At 47.2% G+C, this 14,814-nt stretch overlaps 1 protein-coding gene across 2 annotated transcripts in view; it reads right to left on the bottom strand.

The window, feature by feature from the left end:
* The window catches only part of MAPK6 (mitogen-activated protein kinase 6), a 61,493-nt gene that overhangs the window by 33,129 nt on the left and 13,550 nt on the right, over window positions 1-14,814 (bottom strand). The window lies entirely within an intron of this gene.

Raw genomic sequence — 14,814 nt, 5'->3', positions numbered from 1 at the left:
AGTGTTACTATGACAGCCCTAGCTGAGCATTGCCTTGTTGGCTATATAACTCTATAAAGGTAACAACCAACCAGTTAACCAGAAATACAGACACAGTCTCCAGAAATGGCCATGAGGCTAAATAACAAATAGTTTGTAACAGAACAAATCCACAGAGAAGCATTCAGCTTAGTGCTTGGCGTGAAAATACAAGGTATACAAAGTACAACCATTAAGAGATGCAGTAACATCAGTTCTCAGCACACCAGATTAAATTCTTCATCAGAAGTGTTCTATTTTTTCCTATTCGAACAAAGACATTACCCCCCCCTTCATTTCATTAGCCTAATCCTTCAAGATCAAGTTTGCAAACAGCCTGAGTTAATGTTGATGTTACTTTTAGCTGACTGATATGGAGGTTTTATTTGCTGCATCCTGTACAACAGGATTTGTGTTATTAATACATTGCAGAAAACACCACTCGTCAGATCTTCTCCATATCCATTGTCAGTGTCCCAGTAGAGTGACCATTTAAAACTGGTCTTCATAACTTGCTACAAAAGGTTTGTACGTAAAGCAAAATCAGACCCCTGGGCGCGTTGGAGGAATGGGGAGTATTGTTCTAGACTGCTCACAAGAGTAGATGACAAGGGTCTGCAGGAAGATACCCTCTTCTCTGTATTAGTAATTACACTAACGCAGGAGACGTTGGGCTCTTCTTCCTTGGATTTTGAGAGTGCTGGAAGAACAGACTTGCCACACTGGCTTTAATCCCCGGTAGAGCCCTCCCTCCAGCTCCACCACCGCTGCTGCCTTGTGGGTAGGACAGGTACACGAGGCTGGAATTAGCCATCTACCCCGTTAGCACTCCCAGCTGGGACTCACATGCTCCCAGTCACATGCGGAGGCGGAAGCCGTCCTCCAGTTCCTCGAGCTTCTGCGTCAGCCTCTAGTGACAGCTCCAGGCCCAACAAGTATCATCTGATTACCGTGAGGTTGAAGACCATTTGCACTCCCAAAGCTGAGATACCCTCACCAGTATCTCAGCAATCGGAGAGCTCAGTCTTCAACCAGCTTGGATGCTGAGTTGTGTCACTGGCCACAGAAGAGTTGAGGAAAAATGCTGGAAGAAGCAGAAGAGTCCCTAAAGTAGCAAAGCTCTCTTTCTATGTGAAGGGGTTGGGTCTGGTCCACTGGAATGCAAAATATTTGCTGCTCTCTATACTAGTAGTACCAAACATGATTTAAGATAAGTCAAACTCACTCCCTTCCTCCTTGTACATCCTCCTCCACACTACATACACACATACTATTTCAGAACCAAAGTCCTCCTTGTGCAAGCAGTTGTCCAGATTTCAAAGCATTCATGTACAATTGCTAAAATAATCTGCAGAGCAGCCTCCTGTTCTCCCATTCATCTTCAGTAGCCTGAAAAGGTTAGCAAGCCAAAGGGGTCTCACTACCATTCCCTCCTTTCTTTTAGTCTGCATTTTAAAAAGCAACTGCATGAAGCATAGTAATACACATTAACAAGGAGAGAAGGCTAATGTATCATTTTAAATCAGAAGAAAAACTGCGGACAAAGGTTAAAAAGTCTTTGCAACCACTGAATTGTTAATTGAAGGTGAATGTGTGATAGAAGATAAACATTTTCAGGTACAGATTGGGTCAGCTGACAGATTTAATGGCTTCCATAAAATACCACATTGCAACAGCTTTTATACTGTCTTTAAGGGCAACCATCAATTTCCAGCTGGGCTTGGTGGCAACCAGATCGATGTACAAAGTTTGAGGAGGCCCAGAAGCCCAGGCTCAGATTTGCTTTTCTTCCAGTGACAGAAGTTGCTAGTTTAATCCAAATCCATGGTCTTGGTTCAGAAGAGGCTCCAGCCTCTGTTGACAAGTACCTTTTAGGTCAAGGGTTTTTCAGGCTTTGTCCAATGTCTGCCCAAACGCCACGCCATTCCAGCCTATGCTCTTAGTTAAAAAGAAAAAAAAAAAAGGCAAATTCAACCAATTCTTTTTGTTTCTGAAATACAATATTAACAAGGAAATCCTGCCCCCTTGGGGCAGGCTACCACTAATTTCTCGAGTGCCCTTGGGTGCACTTTTGTGCTGAAATTCCTCTCCTGTGGATTTGGGGGTAACCTCCATTCACCTTGGAGAAGACATGTGCCAATCAAGAGAAGGATTGAGTACAAAATTCAAAGACTGGTCAGTGGCAGTTAGCTCCGTGGGTGGGTCTCATTTCAAGAGAAGTAACCTAACTCCTAACTCAGGAGGTATCACACCGTTCATTCCTTGCTCTTATAACCAAGTATCAGGCTCCGACCACGGTCACAGAGCAAATCACGGACACAGAAGGTTCACTGCAAGGCTGGCTGCTGCACTTGCCCTAGGAACAGAGGGGTCAGTGTGAAGAGCCACGCTGGCACCAAAAACCCCAAACCCTCATCACGTGCAAATTCTAATTTAATTAGCCGCACCTAGGGTTTAAAGGTACGACCACCAGATGCAGACTGCTGGGCCCAGCCCCTGGCATGGTCAAACACAGCCTGCACCCATGCCCAACTTTTCCTTAATCAGATGGGTTCCATAGCTTGGTCTTTCTAGATGAAACCGGGCAGTCGTGCTTCCTGAAGGCCACACAAGTGGACAGACTCCCCTCTGGCTCTGCAAAGGCCACATGGCCCACTTGAGGAACTAACAAATGCTCTCAGAAGTGCTGTGTCTAACTTAGATTTCGAGTAACAGCAGCAAGGCTTACGTAGTTGTTTATCAGTCAAAAAAGAGGGGTAGGCTTTTTATAGTCTAAACTTTATGAAGTGATAAAGATCTATGAATCATCTAACATGCAGTTTATCTACAGACCAATAGGATTAAAAATAGAGCAGGTAGTTTCGTCTCCTTTTTTTTTTTAATTGGAATGGAAACAAAAAGAAAGCTGGCAGATGAGGAAAAAGAAGGCTGCTGAGGATGCTGAGCACAAGGCTATGGCTGAAGACTGCAATGAGAGCTTCCTCAATTATTGTATCTCCCTGATGAGAGGCCAGATCTTAGGTACTCTCAGGTGGCCCTTTTCTGTAATGAGGATCTCAGTATTTGGCCTATTCATATTTTTCATTTCTCTGCACTTGGTCCAGGAAATCACAAGGCTTGGCATTTTACCACTGGAATCGATGCAAAGACTTCTGCCTTTTAAGTGCTTGGCTCTGCATCAGAGTTTTTTAATCTTTCCTTTCCTAAATGTAACTGATTGACGGGAGCGTGCATCCCTGGGTCAGTTTTCAACTCATGATCCAAATAGTTTCTCTTAACTTGGAAGAAAGCCCAACAGTTTCCCAAAGAATTTTCCTTGGGACAGTCTGGAAACTCTCCTTGTCAATAAATAATTTCTACCAAGTGAAACACTGACAGAGCTACTCTGCTCAGCTAACTATACCGTGAAACATTAACCTCCTTCCCTGCCCCGTGGTGGCACAGACCGTATTTTGCTGCTTTGTGACCCATGAGTGACCTTGCTGTGGACTCCCATATTTTCAGCACACCTCCTTGAGGTTCGGGATTGAGTTACATGGCACCTACATTTAAAGAAGCAGATGGGGAAAAAGCAACTTTCATTTCTTCCTTGTCTCTACTGGGCATTATATACAGTGAGAGGGGGCAGATAATGCCAGGACCACCTGTTCCTCCTCCAAGGATGCTCGGCTGCCCCGACTCACACACCCCCCCCAGCCTGTCAGCGGTGCTGCCTGATGTAAAGGGCTCTGCCGGCCATCACCTAGGGATCCTGCTGCTCCAGCACACTCAGAAGAGCTGTGGCTCCGAGGGCTGGGGAGGAAGAGGAGAAATATGCTGCCAAGGAGAGCAAGGGCAGATGCCCGGCTGCAGAACCGGATGGCTGTGGGACCACAGGGGCCACCCCACCGTAACATAACACGTGTCCCTGACAGAGCTCCCTGGACACAGCCATGCCCAGCAGTCGGTAGCACAGTTGGGCAGCACCAGCAAGTCCAGCACCACTGTCACCTCAGAGGTCTCTGAGGCTGAGTGACATGGGTGGCACATACTTGAATGCCGTTACACGTTCAGTTGTGCCTGCAGCGAGACAGGGCACAAATTGGTACCCATTGCTGCTGGTCAGGAACCGTGACACTGGAGACACCAGGGCTGTTGTTCCACGGAGCTCCAGCACCTTGTGATAAATTCCTGAGGGTTTCAGAGGGTGAGATGCTCTGGGAGACCCCTCCTCACTCCAGCAGCCCCACCAGAGAGGGTTTGCCCAGAAGGTCATGCATGATGCCAGAGCAGCACATGGGCAGGAGCCACCTCACCAGTATCCTAATTGACACCTACGCCTCTGGCTCTTCCCTATCCACTCCTTCCAACCTCACCCCTCCACTGAGTAGTTTCTCTACACCCACACTTCTCCACACCCACAATTCTCTCTCCTCCACCTGTCATAATATGCAGCCTGGCTGTGCTGACAAGCCCACGCCACACTATTCACTCTTGCTAGCAAGCCCACAAAAGGAAGCCTCGTTCAGGCCCCTACTCTCGGGGTACAAACCAAGCAGAGCACCAGATCTCCCTTCCTGCCTCTTCTCCAGAGGAGCTTCGCACGTGGTGGCATTGCCTTGCACAGGTATCCATCTCAGGAGGGCTGCATGGCTTTGCCAAGCCTGCGCCAGCAGCCCAGAGCTATTTTGTAATTAGGATGCTTCACTCGAGCAAGAGAAGTTGTTAAAAGAGACAAGTATAGAAAAGTGTTTTGTGGAAAGAGCTGGGTAAGGAAAAACAAGCCAGTTTAATGTTCTCACAAAGAGCACTGATCCAGAAAAAAAAGGAAAGGATTTTTCTTTTCATTAAAAAAACAACCGAAATAAAATGCACTTTTCCTTCAGTGCAAGTAGACTGCGCAGCCTCCTGCAGAAAGGCTGTTACAGCCCTGCTAGCTGGCCCAGACTTGACAGTGCTGCACTAGGAGAAAGAAAAAAGCCAAAACAAACAAACAAAAACCCCACTCTTACTCAGAAGTCAGCCCTCCGCCTGCAACCTGCACACACTAGTCACAGCACAACCAGGACAGCCAAGGAGAGATTAGGTCAACTTACGGGAACAAGCTCTCACAGCTCAGAGTCCACAGCTCCCTGGAGGGCCCCACAGTTTCACCAGGGCTGGCCAAGTCCGGCACGGGCAGGTCCCTCTCCCCCCCTTGTGCCCTGGCTTCTCTTTGGAGCTTGTGCTCCCAGGGGCCCTGGGCAGCACCTGAGGGACACAGGGAACAAAGTACATGCCATGTCCTGGCCAGGCTCTGCCAGGCACAAGGTAACAAAGGGCCCTAAGCTGCCCCATGCTTCTGGACATGAGACAGGTTTTGGGCTGCCCATTTGCATGCTTATTAAGAGGTGTCCAGTACCAGTCTGCAAGGCTCAGCAGAAAAAATACAAAAGAAAAGCCATATGGCCCTCGGCTGTCTTGATGTCCATTTAGCACTTCTACTTATGAGAGCTGCTGCTGCTGCCAGGCCAAGTACCTCAGCCTGGAGCACCCACCACCAAGGCTGACAGTGCTGCAGATTTGGCACCTGGGCCTCAGCACTGCCACCTGCATGGACTGCTCTGCCTGCTGGGTGCTGGCCACCCGCTGAGTCCTCAGCCTTTTGCCAGCTCGGCATGAAGCAGTTGTCAGTGGAGCTATCTATGGGATACTCTCTTGGCTGGCGTCTCCCTCCAGAGCTTGTGGCTGAACTCTTGTTATTTTGCCTTCAGCACCAGCAGCTCTCATACTTTCAACAGAGATGCTAAAGCAGGCTGAGATACTGCTTGAGAAACCCAGCTGTCTGCTCTGCCTGCGTTACCTGCTCAGCCTCCCTTACACCCCTTCCTTGGCCCAGCTAAAGTCATTTCAGCAACTTGGACGGTAAAACATTTAGCCTTAAGGTCACAGCTGGGAGGAAGCTGTGACAGGGCAGCATAGACACGACCATCCTTATACAGTCCTACAAGTTCTCTGAGGATAGGTTGTTGCACATAAGAGATGGTGTTAGTGCCTGCTGTACATGCCCAACCATGAGAGGTAAATCCGTAAGGAGCAATTCGCCCTGCTGCCTACTGACTTGATCCAAGAGGTTTAGATGTGTTTATTCAGAGGCTAAAAGCATAACATCCACGACAGAGACACCACCCCAAACATGGAAATATTCCTGCCACATCTTCACTAGCTGGCTCAGTCTTGACCCTGTAAATGAACAGTGCCTAATGCTGGTGAAGGTAGCAAAACCTCTGTCAGGAGCTCAAACTCTAGAACAAACAGCTGTTACAGGGAGGGGGGACAGGGGAAAGAGGAAACGGAAAGAAGAAAGGGAAAAAATTCAACAGAGGTTGTATTGTGCATGAGGATCAGGCAGCTTAAAGTGCCATAAAAATCCTTTATACAAATGTTCTTGCAGTAGAACAAAATAGTAGCTATTCTCAGGGCTGGCCGAGTCCGGCATGGGCAGGTCCCTCTTCCCTATTCTCAGGGAAACCCTAGCTACCCTCAGTGATTATTACAATAGCCTGAACGATGCGGTATTTTTTCCTTTTTGAACCAGATGCTATCACTAGTGGTATGTACCTGTATACTTACAGAATACTTTAGATCAGCCTATCAAGTTCAAATGGAAAGTTTAATATGTTTATACACCCAGGCTGGATAGGGCTTTGTTCAATAACCATTTCTCATGGTGAGATAAGGGACAGAACTGAATGCAGCCATTAACTGTCAATCATTGGTTTATTCATGACTCTCCTTACCCCTGGGAAAGGATAAACAGTTAAGATATCCCTCAATTAAATCTCTCTAGGACCACCCAGTCACAGAGTTGCTTTCGACATCCTACTCTTAAAACCTTTTGTCCCCATCTACTGAGTTCACTACAGGCAGAGTTGGTGCAATATTACACTTTTTTATTTCAATCCATGCTTTTGCCAGAAGGCTAGTCAACATCTTCAGTCCTACCCGACTTGCTCAGACAAAATCTCACTGATCGCAAAGATGAATGGGGCTCATTTCCTCATTTTGTCCCGTGGGACAAGAAATATACTTAATAATGCTCCAGGTTACATATGGCTCGTATATACTGCCAGGGCCTTCCAGCGCTGCCTGTTAGAGAGCAGATTTCCTGTATCCCAGAAAGCTTCCCATTTGAACAGGCACACGCTTCCTTCCCCCCGCACAGGTGGGACCCTAAGTATCTACGATCCTGCCTTATTAAGCCCATATCTTCTGAGCAGGTCACAAGGGCATACTGGAAGCAAAGAGGTAGTGTTTAAGCCACCAAACAGCTATTCTTTCATCAGAGCAGCAGCAAAACCAGCACTGCACAGATCCAAAGAGAAAACTCTGCCATAATAAGCTTAGATCAGAGTCCAAATTAGGTGGAAACATGCCAGTTAATGACTTCCAGCTCCAGCATGGAGAGCATGCTGGAGGAGGACAAATGGAGCAGTGTCTGTCCGCAGCTTGAGAAGTCACAGAGCTCCTTTCTTCTAGATGCTCCATTTGTGTATTTGGAGAGGGGGTGGCTTTAGGGATGGACACACACAATGACAATTAGAAACATGCCACACATTTGGATCTCAAATCAGACAGGCTCCCCCAACATTTTGTAGTATTAATAGTTGGCTCTTCATTTAACCCGTTACAGGACAGAGCTATTACATGAATTCAGACATCGCACTGAGTCCTAAGACCAGTACTGCTTCTCCCTTGGGGCTGGGAAGGCAGGGAAGTGAGGGAGGGCTGGTAGCCCACCACCTGCACTTGAGTCCCTTCTTTCCTTACTCACAAATTTCAGCCCAGGCACTTCCAAAAGATACTGAACTTGTCATAGAATAAAGGCCACAGCCACAACCTCATCCTTCACAGGACAAGGGAAATCCTCCAGCATGCAGCCAAGGCATCCAACCAGGACTACAGGACAAGGGAAGGGAAAGAAAACTACATCTGTGACCTGCCAGTGGATTAGTGTTTAAATAAAGATTGAGCTCAAAGATATACAGCCCTCTCAAAATCTGGGCTTGATAGGAGCCCGGATACTACCCACGCAGCAGGACCAGTAACTAGCTGGGAACCAGCGACAGGCCCCACAGCCAAAGAGAAGCAGGTCAAGAGTCTCTAAGGTTCAACTACTATGTTCAACACACACAACCAAAAGGGCCAAAAAGTCTGCAGGACTGTACAGATAAGCAGCAGGACTGCCATGCTACCACTCTGTATCGTCATCCCCACTAACGAGGGTTGACCGTTCCCATGTTTCTCAGATGTCTGCCTTTACCGTTCACAGCTCCCACAATCAGAGGGAAGTTTGGGACTGAAATCCCAGGCTCCCACCCTTTTTGCCGTTAAAGCACCCAGCCATGCAATTCCCCTGGTCTTCAGCAGGCCCTCAGATTTGAACCCCCCCAAGCGGGATCACCTCCGGTCTGCCCAGCCTCTCTCCTCCACCACCCCTCCAGAGGCTGAGCAGCAGGTCCCGTTACCCCCATCTCCTCAGCCGGGGCCACCCCACGAGAGCTGACAGTCAATGCATTACCAGGCAGCCAGGCAGCGTGCACTGTGGGGTCTCAGTGCCACGCACAGAGGACAAGGTTAGGGTGCCCTCACTGGTGGAATGATCCAGCCAGATGCTGGCCAGAAGCCCCCCACATAAAACCTCCTGGAGGTAAGGCTGGAGAGGGAGAAGGGTGAGATGCAGAAGGATGCACGCTGCCTCCGCTCTTGCCAAGAGACACCTTTACACTCCAGCACCCTGGGAACTGAGAAGAGGGTGTTCTGGGGCTGAACAAATCTGAAACTTTAACTTTCAGAAGTTTGTGCGAACGCTTCTGCCTGGTTCTTTTGCAGCATGTGAGCCTCGCTTTGAGTGCAGGTTTCCACCCAAAACTCAAAGCAAAACTGCTGAAACCACAGGCTTTTACAGAATCTCCACCCAAAATAACTACCTTAGCGCAGGTTTGCTCAAAATTCAAATCGCTCTTGTAGGCTGGGCACGGGGTTTCAGGCTGGTGAGGAAAACAGCAGCTGGGGGCTCCAAGGGGAAGGACTAAGGCAGAGAGAGAACAGGCAGGTCAGGAGCCCAGCCCTGCTTGTCTGAGCAGCAGACCATACTCGGTGCAGCCCAGCAGCTCTGTGTATCTATCGCTTGAACCATCAAACCTGTTCCTGAGCTGTCAGCATTTCTGAACGTAAATCCCTGTACGTGACGATGAGGTTCTTTGCCTTAATTACCACATCTGCTTGCTGCCCACTGGGAATAAGGACCATAAACCTTTCCAACACGTGCACGTGCGCTTGACGAGCTTTCTGCTCCCCCCGCTTTGTGGCCACTCTGTGGGTTGACGACCCTGCGGTCTGCCCATGCTCCAGCCATGACCTTGTGCCTTCCCTCTCTGTTGTAATCCAAGCTTCACTTACTCATTTTAGCAGCCTATTCTCCTTATCTGTTATAAGCTCAGCAATGCTAAAAACATAGGACACAATAGCACTTGGATGGGATGCCTGATGTCGGGAATAGCTCCCCTGGCTCCCTGAGCGGGACTGCGGCTTGACAAACCTTGCTTGACAAACACCATTGCAAGCCCTGGAGAATGTGGGAACAACTCTTCCCTCCCATGTGTTGGAGCTGCTGCTCTCCTCCCTGGATAAAAGGCCGTTCTGCGCCTTTCGGCCTCCACTCAGGGCTGCCAGAACAGCCAGAAGCTGCTCTCAGCTTGGTTTTTTTCTATAAACCACAGACAGAAGAAAACCACAGAGGGAAGAAAAGCTTTAAATCAGCACTGGAGATTTGGCTACTACACTTCAGTTCTCTCTCTTATTTTTTAACCAGGCAGATCTATAGCAGAGATAAGCATATGCTTAAACAGTTTGCTGAATCAGAATCAAGAGTACTCAGATTCTCCACTCGAAAGTTGCTTTGATACCTCAGTTATGCTATTCACTTAAGCAGTACATGTAAGTGAAATATATCTTTATTTCCCCCATGCTTTTGATGCTGATATTTCTGTAGGAAAGACTGCATATCCCGTCTCTAACAGAATTCGTTTTTCGTCAGCAAGGCTGGTGCTGTTGGGTGGTACAAACAGGCGGTCACCTTGTGGGAAGTGACACTGACAGTCGATGGGCTTTGGTCCCCAGGATTAGGCTGCTAAAGGCAGTTTGGCAACTACCTGCTATCCAAAATACTCTTAAACCTCTGGTCTGAAGACACAGTCTAGACTGAAAAAAGCCTTGACATAACAGCCCCGTCTCTAACACCAGATTTTCTCAATGCAGTAAAAATTACAAACTTTCCTACTAAGGGTACTTTTGCTGGCAGAGCACCTCCCAGTTCAGTAAGTAAAATAACCTAAACAGGAAAAAAAATCATGTTGATTTAATTATATACCTACAATGGGATTTTAATGATACAGAAATGGCATAAAAGAAATCTTTTCTTTAACCAGCATTTCCTCATTATCATAAGCTTCTAATGTAGGCCTGGCCTTAGGGACCTGTGGGACAAATTTAAGCCATAAGTCACTTTATGCTGGAAAAATCTGTAGCCATTATCCTTTGCAGATGCAGAAGCCAGTGCACCCTGCTACACAAAGCAGAAATCACTTGCTTTGGGTTTTTTTTAAAGAGGCGACTGTTCACTTGATTTTAATTTTTCCCCTTACAATAGAGAACAACCGTAAAGAGTTTTGCAGACAGCTTTTCAAAACAAACACGCAAGGTCACGCTGCTGTGGAGAGGAGGGAAAGAACAAGCTCTGCTTCTCCGAGGCAGGAAACGAGTGCCGGGGGAGCAGGAAGCCCAGCAGCGAGGACGGCAGGTCCCCGGGAGCACCCGAGCCAGGGCCGGCTGCTCCCAGCCCCGCGCTCGCTGAACCAGTGCAACGTCGTGCCCCGTCAGACCAACAGCTTCAAAGCCAGGCTTTGTGGTTCATTTCTGAAAAGCTTTTTATTAAGAGAAAAGAAAAACAAAACCAAAGCAAGGCTTACATTTGAAGTTACTTACACATGGCTTTATGTTTTAAAAGTCCTCACAGGAATGACAGTACTGTAGGATGTGACCCACTTAGTTACACATATACTTCAGTGGATTGTAATCCAACGTTGTGTTATATATCTCTTTTTTATATATGTATGAGCTGAAACCCTACATTAATTTCTATAGTTAATGACCGAGAGGTTAGTGAAGGACAGCAAAAGCAGCCTCCATTCGGATAAATGCTCATCTGAGTTTCAACACTGGTCAAATAGGAAGTTTGCAAAGTAGGCCTAGAGGAGTAATTTAGAAGAGGTTGACCTCAGAGTTAAAACAACCTTCCTTGCATTTTCTCCTTGAAGGGCAGATGATTGCATGCAATCAAGTTGGAGCAATTAAAAAAAATTACTATTCCAGCAGCTGAAAAGTACCACCCTGATCAGTTTAAACTCCCTGCAGCAGGTGACTGGAGGTGTCCTGGCTGATTATGCACTGGGAACACAAACAACGCCAGTTAATGTGTCCTTGCCGAGGGAGTCAACACTTCCCTACCACCACAGCTGGTTCACCCGTGATGGTCTGGCCATCCTTTCTGCCTGCGGCAGAGGCTCTTCTAGGGAGCCCTTATAGTGTAAGATACGGGACTTCCAAAACGAGACAGGGAAGGGGTTGGCTTTCTGCCCTCCCCTTGGCTGTGCTCTGGCAGCAGTGAATTTGGCATCAGTGCCAAAGCAACAATCGACGCGCTGCGCTGCAAGGAGGTGGGATTTCTGGGTGCTGGACCAGCTAAAGAGCAAAATCGCCATTCCCAGCTACAACACAATGCAGCAGTTTGGGTCTGTTTCGGGGAAAAGCATCACCTTGCACAGGGCAGAGCCCTTCCCAGCGCAGAGCAGCAGCAGCCTGGGGTTGCTTGGTGGAAGTGGGGATGTCCTGCTCTTACACAGACTACCACAGCTCTATTAAAACCAGTGAGCAGTTCACTCCAGCTAAGTTGCCCCCAAAGTAACCCAATATCATCCTGCCCTGCTCATGTTAGTTTTGCTTCAGCCTCCTGCTTTTCTCCCTTGTTCTGACAAGGAAAGGCCAGGGCGAAAAGAGGGAAAACATGTTTTCTGCCTTCTTTTGAACAACAGAGGATTCTGCAATGCACTGCTCTGCAAGGCAGCAAATACCAGGAACGGCCAGAACAGTGTTAAACCCCTTTGGTCTGCTGAAGCTGGCAAGAACTTTACCATTGACCCTATTAGTGCCGTATGGGTAGAGCCCAGGGACTGCTTATGCAATAATGGGTATTTTATGTCTGAACGAGGGGTTTAATTAGCGTTGATCATGCCAGCTGTAGCAAAGATACCATATTTTGTTCTGTTTAATCAACTAAAAAAAAATCACCCTTTCCCAGACTGTTAAATTCTACTAGAATAAACACCCATTTGGAGTCTATACTTAGTTTTAGAAACGGGGGGAAGAAGCCATTTCCCTTGACATTTCCTCTACATAACCTTAATACAACGTAATAAACAATTCAGTTATGCTGCCGTTGTTTCTAAATCTAGCATCGACATGCTGCTTTTCTAAGAGGGAAAAATTCAGGCATAAATTTTCAAGTCGTATCATTGCTCTGCAGCTTTCCTACAACAATACCGAGTCCTTTCCTAGACAGAAAGGCTAATGAGTCCCTTCAGAGAATGGCACCAGTTTTGGCTCATTTCCACAGAAATAGAAAAGTCAGTGGCAAGGCCAAGTGGGTAAGAAAGGCTCCACATCACAAAAAGCTGAGTAAGCCTGTGAGACGCCGAGCTGCTCTGGGTAGGGGCTGAGGGCACGCGGCCCTGGGCAGAAAGGCTTTAGCATCCTGCAGGATCAAGCTGTTACTACTGAATTCCTCTCTTTTGCAATCTGTCAGGGAACAGCTGTGCCAAAGTGGAAAAAATCCCGGAAAGTTATTGAAACGTTCTTACTATTAAAGACCTCATGTTTCCACTGCAAATGGATAAAACTCCCAGTGAGATTTCTGGTGTCTTTTAAGGTCAGCATTTGCGGCATTACAAAATATCAGGCGTCCTGTGACGCTGTACTCACAGATTTTGGGAACATTTTTAAGTAAGACTAGAAAAAAATTGCAACTTGCTTGTTGCAATTTACACCGCTGCTTGCCAGTAAGCATACATAACACTAATTTACTGTCCTTTCTGCCACTTCTCGGTACTGATCTGACGTCCGTTTCCTTGGGTACTTCCCTTCTGACTTCGCCCCAGTTTATCTAGTGACTGGGGCTACTTTAAAACAATCTTTCATTGCCTGCGTTTGAAATCCCTGATGAAAGGGACTGCAGTGACTTGGTAAGGGACTGCACAGCACTCTGCTACCTTTGGCTGTAAGGATAAACACTCTATTCCTGTTGTTTAAACTGGCAATCCCAAAAATCCCTTTAAAGAGAGGCATCACAGCAACCACTGTCATCTTCCTTCACCTACATCATGGTGGGGGGAAAGGTTGCAGATGGCAGAATTAGCCATACTGTCTTTCTCTGAACTGTGTTCCTTCATTTTTTCCATAATCACTAGTATATAATATCCCTCTTGGGAAACAAACCCTTTCACTAACAGAACTGAGGATCGCTTCAAACTGAGAGGGTTTTTCCCCTTTTTCATCACTCTAGAAATGCACTCTGGATCGGCAGATTTTAATATCTCTCTTTGGCGAGGAGAGATCAGACACTAAATGGCATTCCATGCAAGTGAGGACTCATTACTGCGAAGCTGTTGTTTCTTGCCCAGCCAGTTAATTGAAGCCTATAAAATTTCCATTGTTCAAACCTGGAGTATCTCACAGGGTATGCCTGGACAAGGCAAATCCCAAACCCTCATCCACTGGACTGATACATGGCTTCCCAAACATGCACAGGACGGAAAAGTAACCCAAGACTGTGCCATTTGAGCAGGTTCTGTCCAGGGATCTCCAGCGGAGGTTTTAATCCCATCTGTGGAAGTAAAGACACTGAGAGGTGAAGTCACTTGCCTTGAGGCATGCAACAATTTAGTTGCAGAGCTGGAAATAAAACTGAGGAATATGAACATGCTGGACCATGCTATAATCAGCAGATGCTATTGCTTCCAAGTTCTAATTAAAGAGCTGTCATTACACAAAAAGCATTTTTAGTTTGCAGTAAAACTGATAAAGCTCAATAGTCTGGAGTACTGGAGGGGAGGCATAAGTTTTTTTAAATCTCCCAAAGATTATAATATACTCTTTTTTCAGTCTCCCTCAGCCTCTGTAGCTAGCTGATCCCAGCTATGAGGTCCCTCTCTGCTCTAACAAACCTGCAATCCTGCCAGTCCTAATTAAGTAATGCTAAAAATATATAGTCTACACTACAATTTCCTACCTGAGACTGTGTGAAAGAAACTGCACTGTAGCACTCTCATGAAATAGATAGAACAACCAGTGGGAAAAATAACAAGTCTGGGAGAGAACAGAAGCAGTTGATGTGCTGCAGCCATCATGCACGCAGCTGGCAATGTTTAATGCATGAAAATAGGTGGTAATCCAAATATAAATTAACCAATTTGATGTCTTGGGCATGCAGGTGCCCACACAGACACACATGAATACCCACATTTCACTGCAAAGGGAGCTCCCGCTTCCAGCTAACGCCGTGCTTAGCACCACTCCAGCAGACGCTTGGCGTTGGATCCAGCCCCAGTGTTAAGGGTTTGATTGCCTTAGCGATGGAGCAGCTGCTGGATTTACATCCCCAGCTCTGTAAGCCAGGCGGGGGCTCAGCGACACTGCTCCTGCTTCTGCTGGGGGCTGCCGCGG

The sequence above is a fragment of the Pygoscelis adeliae genome, unplaced genomic scaffold, assembly GCF_000699105.1.
Source record: "Pygoscelis adeliae isolate BGI_AS28 unplaced genomic scaffold, ASM69910v1 Scaffold318, whole genome shotgun sequence".
Classification (NCBI taxonomy): Eukaryota; Metazoa; Chordata; class Aves; order Sphenisciformes; family Spheniscidae; genus Pygoscelis; species Pygoscelis adeliae.
This window is presented reverse-complemented; position numbering and strand designations above follow the sequence as displayed.